Source organism: Papaver somniferum, chromosome 10, assembly GCF_003573695.1.
Source record: "Papaver somniferum cultivar HN1 chromosome 10, ASM357369v1, whole genome shotgun sequence".
NCBI lineage: Eukaryota > Viridiplantae > Streptophyta > Magnoliopsida > Ranunculales > Papaveraceae > Papaver > Papaver somniferum.
The window spans coordinates 77,013,901-77,020,689 of NC_039367.1; the positions used below are offsets into that span (position 1 = coordinate 77,013,901).

At 35.9% G+C, this 6,789-nt stretch overlaps 1 long non-coding RNA gene across 1 annotated transcript; it reads left to right on the forward strand.

Moving 5' to 3' along the window:
* The first annotated feature begins 3,668 nt into the window (after positions 1-3,668).
* On the forward strand, positions 3,669-6,297 carry LOC113317629. Its single transcript, XR_003343780.1, has 2 exons — positions 3,669-3,899; positions 5,359-6,297. It is a non-coding gene; the product is annotated as an uncharacterized LOC113317629 (long non-coding RNA).
* The last annotated feature ends 492 nt before the right edge of the window (positions 6,298-6,789 follow it).

Sequence of the window (6,789 nt, forward strand, 5' to 3'; positions counted from 1 at the left end):
ATTAAGCCGCTACAGACACTAGCCTACTACCAATTAACTTTGGACTGGAATGTAGTTGAGCCCTGAAAGGTATCCCGCCGATTAAGGTACAGTCGCGCTCCTTACGCCTCTTGAATCCTAGCAGGACTTCGCGCAATTGATTCCCTTAGATGACGCCAAACCAAGTAAGAGTTACTTCAACTCAATTAAAGACTTTGAACTAATCTGTCTCCCACAGATTAATCATATTTATATAATTTCCTTTACGATGAAGGTGATATGGAAATCGATAGCAATAGGCAAAGTCTAGCTAACCTAAAAGTCTGAACTTATACAACCCGAAGTGCAGCCTAGATTGTTATTCACATCACAAGTATAAAAACCTGTAGAATCAACAAAGTTTGAGACGAATAAAACTTTAATATTTCTATCTATATTGATCTATGGAGCAATCTCAACAAACAATCAAGATCAAAATACTCGAGTTATCAAGGAAAGATAACTGTACATGGCTTCACGAATCCCTATGATGTCTTTGTAGTCGCTAAACCCTAAAAGGGTTAGGAAGAGGACGACTCTAGATACAACTAGGACATACCAAAAAGTAGTGTCGGGATTCAAAGATCCCAGTTGCTTGAAGGTCTCATTTATAGACATTCAAAGCATAGGTTGTTTTAGGTTTATGTGTATTACCTACGAAAGCGACAAAAGCAATTAAATTAAGTAGTTTATTCCTCAAAAGTTACTCAATTTTTTCAGTTTTTCTTATGCAATTATTACTTAATTTTTGTATCATTTTTAATTGATCAATGAAATTGGGATTATTATGATGCAGTTTATCATAATTTTTTCAGTTACTTTTTTAGTTAAGTTCTTCGAGAATAAATTGTCCCCCCATTAAACTTTTGTTCTGGATTCACCACTGTATTTACACCAAAATAAAAGTCACATCTCTTCTAGCTGTAAAAAGCGACCCGAACTGCTATAAGCAAAGAAAAACAACTAAAGTTTACATAAAGTACAGTCAAAGACTAAACTTTAAATAAACTTGGGGAAAATTTGTAGATGACAAAATATAACATCTACCAAGTACTGACAGCTGTACAGGTCATTCGAGATGGAGCGCTGAGATAGAACCTAGGTCGAGATTGTGTGAAGGAGTATTTACTACGTGCAAGACTTGACGGTCGTCATATTTCCATAATCATGACCTGAAAATGAATACTAAACCACGTACACTATCCATGTTTTGGATCCCACATCAAAGATAGAGACTGATGACACATATAAAAGTTAGAACCAAGAGCTCACCTGGAGAAGGATCCACGAGATAAAGGAGAACCACCCAGGTCGGAGAAGTTTCTTGAAAAGGAAATAATGTTTGAGTGGATCATGACTTTGCCTTTAGCTAGCTAAGGAGGTTCTCAATTAGATATGCTTCTTGCATGGTAGATACGCTAGTATAAATAACCATAAAGGCTATACTTGTAAACCAAGTACAATGTCCACAACTTACACTGATCAATAAAATAATGCTTTCTCCCTCCTATTACCTTCTGAACTGACAATCTAACTAATACAGAAGATAACTACAAACCTCCAATCGGTATGAATCGAGATAATCTCCTGTAAAAGTACCTCAATTGATCAGTCACTGCGATATAATAACAGAATCATCAGGTTACAACTCTGTGTAGGTATGTATATGAAGCCTCCACTCCCAAGACAAGAAATATGCATCTTCACAATATGTCATCTTAAGCTTATTTTCACTTCATTACTTCGTTTTGGAATTTAGCTGAATGCATGCACTTGTTTTGATTGTGCCGAGGGTGCATCGGTCAGGCTCATTCTGAAAAAGCGGGGGTACAACAACGACACCCAATATTTCGCTTAACAATCTGTATGGACAAACTCCAATATACTTTTTAGAGAATCAACTAGATAGTCAGACTCAATCTAGATAAAAAGTATATCAAAGAGCTTATATCTCAATCTCTCGATTTGATATATACTCAAGCAAATAGAAATCTGCGAGTCTTTGTCAAATACTAGAGAGATAACTTGGATGGTACCAAAGACCAATATCCAAGTATCAATCAATTTAAATCAACAACCAAAAGGTCGGATATTCTAATTGATTGAAAAACGCACAACCTGTGATATTTCAATTATATAACAAAATATAATGCGGAAAAGAAATAACACAGACACCATAATTTTGTTAACGAGGAAACCGCAAATGCAGAAAAACCCCGGGACCTAGTCCAGATTGAACACACACTGTATTAAGCCGCTACAGCCACTAGCCTACTTCAAACTAACTTCGGTCTGGACTGTAGTTCAACCCCAATCAATCTCACACGGATCTAAGGTACAGTTATGCTCCTACGTCTCTGATCCCAGCAGGATACTACACACTTGATTCCCTTAGCTAATCTCACCCACAACTAAGAGTTGCTACGACCCAAAGTCGAAGATTTTAATAAACAAATCTGTATCACACAGAAAAGTCTACAGAATAGATAAAAATCTGTCTCCCACGAATATACCTACGAGTTTTGTTCCGTCTTTTGATAAATCAAGGTGAACAGGAACCAATTAATAACCCGGACTTATATTCCCGAAGAACAGCCTAGTATTATCAATCACCTCACAATAATCTTAATCGACACGGAGAAAGAAGATATTGTGGAATCACAAACGATGAGACGGAGATGTTTGTGACTACTTTTTTATCTTGCCTATCGGAGATATCAATCTCAAGCCGATCCTTACGATTGCACTGTACGATAGAAACAGCAAGATCATATAACACAACTACGAGAAAGTAGTATCGGTCTGGCTTCACAATCCCAATGAAGTCTTTAAGTCGTTAACCTGGTTTAGAGAAGAAACCAAAGGTTAAAGGAGAATTCGACTCTAGCTTATGCAACTAGTATCACACGTAAGGTGTGGGGATTAGGTTTTCTAGTTGTTAGAGTTCTCTCTTATATAGTCTTTCAAATCAGGGTTTGCAATCAATGTTAGCTTGGTAACAAAGCATTCAATATTCACCGTCGGATGAAAACCTGATTAGATTCAAGCTAATATTTCTCAATCGTTAGATCGAAAACTTAGCTTGTTACACACAAATGAAATGCACGTTTATAGGCTTGTGTAACCGTATCCAAACATGTACATTTGTTGGTTCAACAATAGTTAACCAAATGGTTAGCCATATGAGCAATTTCATATCAACCATATTCTTCTTCACCATAACTAGTTCAAATGACTCAAATGAACTAGTTAGATAGTTGTTCAATTGCTTAGATCTTATGTAACTACACAATACACAATCGAAGAAAAAACGATTTGATTCAATCGAATCGGTTCATGAACTTTATAACCACGGTTCGCGGACTTAAGTTCAAGAACAACCGTCTTTAGATACAACCAGCTCAAGTTCGCGGACTGGGTTCGAGTAAACCTAGTAACTATGTTATGGGCTTAGAATGCTTAAAAATTTAACATGTGGTGCCTTTAAAAGTTTTGTATGCCTTAGTGGTGAATATTAGTTTCCAAACACTGAGGTTGTTCAAATCTAAATCATTGGTGCCTTAATAGGCCGGTATGCATGATGCACACGTGTAGCCTTTAGAAACTGAAAATAAAAATAGAAGGGGGAGCTCAGCCCCAGATTACTTCTCCCTCTGTTCTCTCTTCCTCTCTCCCTGTGACTGAAACTACAGGAGCATAAATGAAATTTTCATCATGAGTGAGATTCGTAGACTTATGGTTACGTTGAGTTGGAAATGTTAATCGGTTGGCTGATTCCATGGACGAGATGGGGTAATGTTTTGTTCTTCAAATTCAAAGATGCTTGAAGAAATATCATTCTCTCTACTCAACTGAAAATGTGATTTTTAAAAAATCAATGGGTACGTGTTATTGCAATTAATACATATTTGATTTGTTACCTTCTAGAATTTCTTCCATAAATTGAAGTTGTGGTAAATGCAGTAAAATTAGGGTTCTTATGAAATTTAGGGGATTTTCCCCAAATCCGTTCATAATGTCAAATCGATGATAAATGCTTGAATGGGTTGAAGTAATTCTATTGAAACTGTGGCTGTAATGACTAAAGTCAAGTTTTAACATTTTATGAAATCCTTATCTTTAAAATATGAATTAACTATGAAATTGATCTTAGTGGTAAGAGTTCTTTCTTGGCTATTGTTTCAATGAATTGATGGGTGTTCTTAACTCTATTTGCGTGGATTAATGGGTGATCTTAAATTTTAAGTTTTGCATGTAAGCTTTATCTAGCAAGGTCCTGTACAATGTTAGATGGGTAGCACTATAAGATAACAGTACGTAGTAGAATGGTATTTTCTTTTAAGAAATACTTGATTTTCTTAAAATGTTAGTTAACGTATGGACAACCTTGTCAATTATGTCATTTTGAGAAATCAGTAGATGTCTAGTGCTTATTCATAGCTTTGATTGGAATAGACTGTTGCTATTTGTGCTATGCGGAACCCCCATTATGTCAATGAAAATAATTTGGACTTAGTAGCTCAAACAGATTGAATGAGTCTGTTCTGTTGCACTTGATTTCTGTAGAGTTGGTAGCCTGTACTCGGAGTATGTTTGAGTTTCCATAGATGATTTAAAGAGATCAAACTAGGTCCTTGCTGCGAAAGACTATGGCTCTCAGCGGAGAGGCTAACTAAAACATTTCCTGAATTTAGTTTGTGTTATACCTTGCCAGCAATTATGGCGTTGCTGTTCTAGTAATGGGGTTATCATATCAATGATTGTCTAATGATTAGTTAACTTGGAAACATAATTTATATTTTGATTATCAACAAAAATTCATGGTACTTGTTAATTTAGCGGACTTCTGTGACATCCTTGATAGAAATGAACTCACAACGTGTGTAGCTAGTACTTGGTGCTTAGACTAATTAATAGCTAGACGTTGTTGTCGGACTGGCTTGGGTTGTTCTAATATGTTTTGGGGATTTATTTGTTAGTGGTCTGGTTGAGATAAATATTAGAGAGGATGCATTTTGTACGTATCCAATAACGTAGACTGATCTATATTGATTTGATAGGGTAGACTAATTTGGTCAATTGGAAGTTCAATTTATCACAAGGAAATGTGATTCCGCTATGAAATGAATATGATACTGTGGTTATTGTCTTGGCATCCTTACGTTGGCTAAATTAAAATGAATGTCTTCGAATGTTTAAATATTATGCATATAAAGCTATAAAAAAATTACTATGTGGAGTACAAACACATTTTCTAGATTTGTCGTATTCACGTCTTGCATTAGCTATCAACCTGATGCTTGGCTTGGTAGCATAATTTAGCAGTATTCTTATTTTCAGGTCACTTGGATTTCGTAGGGGATAGTTGGCGATCTTTTGTTTCACATTCATTAGTTATACTGGTGGTACCTTGACAAAGTACTAGACTATGGAAATCTAATTAAGTATGTAGTTCTGTGGATTATTGTTGCCACGGACCATGCGAGTTTGATTTTGTTTATTTAGTCATGTGTTCTGAACTACTTGAATGTGAGTACTCACCACTCATTGTGACTTATTACCTATGGTTTGTGGACTACATGGACTTATCTACTATGAGCCTGGAGTAGTATTGATGCAGCTAAATGCGTATGTTGGATTTAAGCTACTAAATTTAGGTGATTTTGTATGGGTTTCTAACAGTAGATGCTCGGTGTACATTTGATCATCTAACAGTAGATGATCAAATGGAATGGTCCGCAGGCCGCAACAATATTTTCTACTTAGAAATTCAGTAGGGTCATTTCTAAGTTTTGGCAGTCAGGTACGGAGAGTTATTCTACTCAATGTACGTAACGATGATGCTTACGAACTGGACTTGACTTCCGTGTACTTGGGCAGTGCTAAATTATGGTAGTAGCTGTCAGCTGGCTCGGGTATTAACTAGTTTCCGAAGACAAAAATAGATGACCTGATGGTCGTTACTGCATGCTTTATACATTTCAGCCCTTATTTGCTGTACATGTATTTTTGTCGCAACTAATAATGTGTAGCTTGCTAGTCCAGCAGTTTCTCTTCTTGTAGAGCAACTTGGATCCACCTGAAAACTCACTGTAAGTTGGCTTTGTTTCCTATAGCTCCTTATACTACTCTTGGATACATTTTATTGTTTCTCAAATTTAATCTATGGGTGCATGTACAAGCTACGTCTTGAACTAAATTAAGGGTGTTGACTACTTGTAATTAGTGGGCAGTTGCAAATACTTAATAAAGTGAAATAGGAGTGGTTATTAAATGGAATTGCTATGTTTTCCACGAGAGATGGAATTTTTAGAAATGCATTTAACCAGGCTAGATCGTAATCACGGTACTATGATGTTTCTTGTGGATCTGCGTGAACCATTGGAAACTTTGTTAAGTTTTGGATTGAAATATCTTAAATCCCCCTTGTTCTGTTTATGAATCTGCTATCATGTGTATTGTATTGTTATATGTTGATCCTGAGAACACTTTGTATGGATAGAATTTCGATATGTTTCCTATAATACTGACAAGTAAGAAGAACCGAAGTCCTATAATTTTTATGTGGTAGTATGGCTCCTAAATCCCTTGAATTATTGATCGATTTTGAAATTCTAAATGTGTTGTTCATTTTATGGTACCTTGAGGTATCTCATTTAGCTTACAAGACTAGTCACTTGTAATGGCATGGTTTTAGGTTAAGATTTGAGAATTAGATTTTCTGTGGAGTATCAATCATCAATGGATTGATGTCGACTCTTAAACTGGATA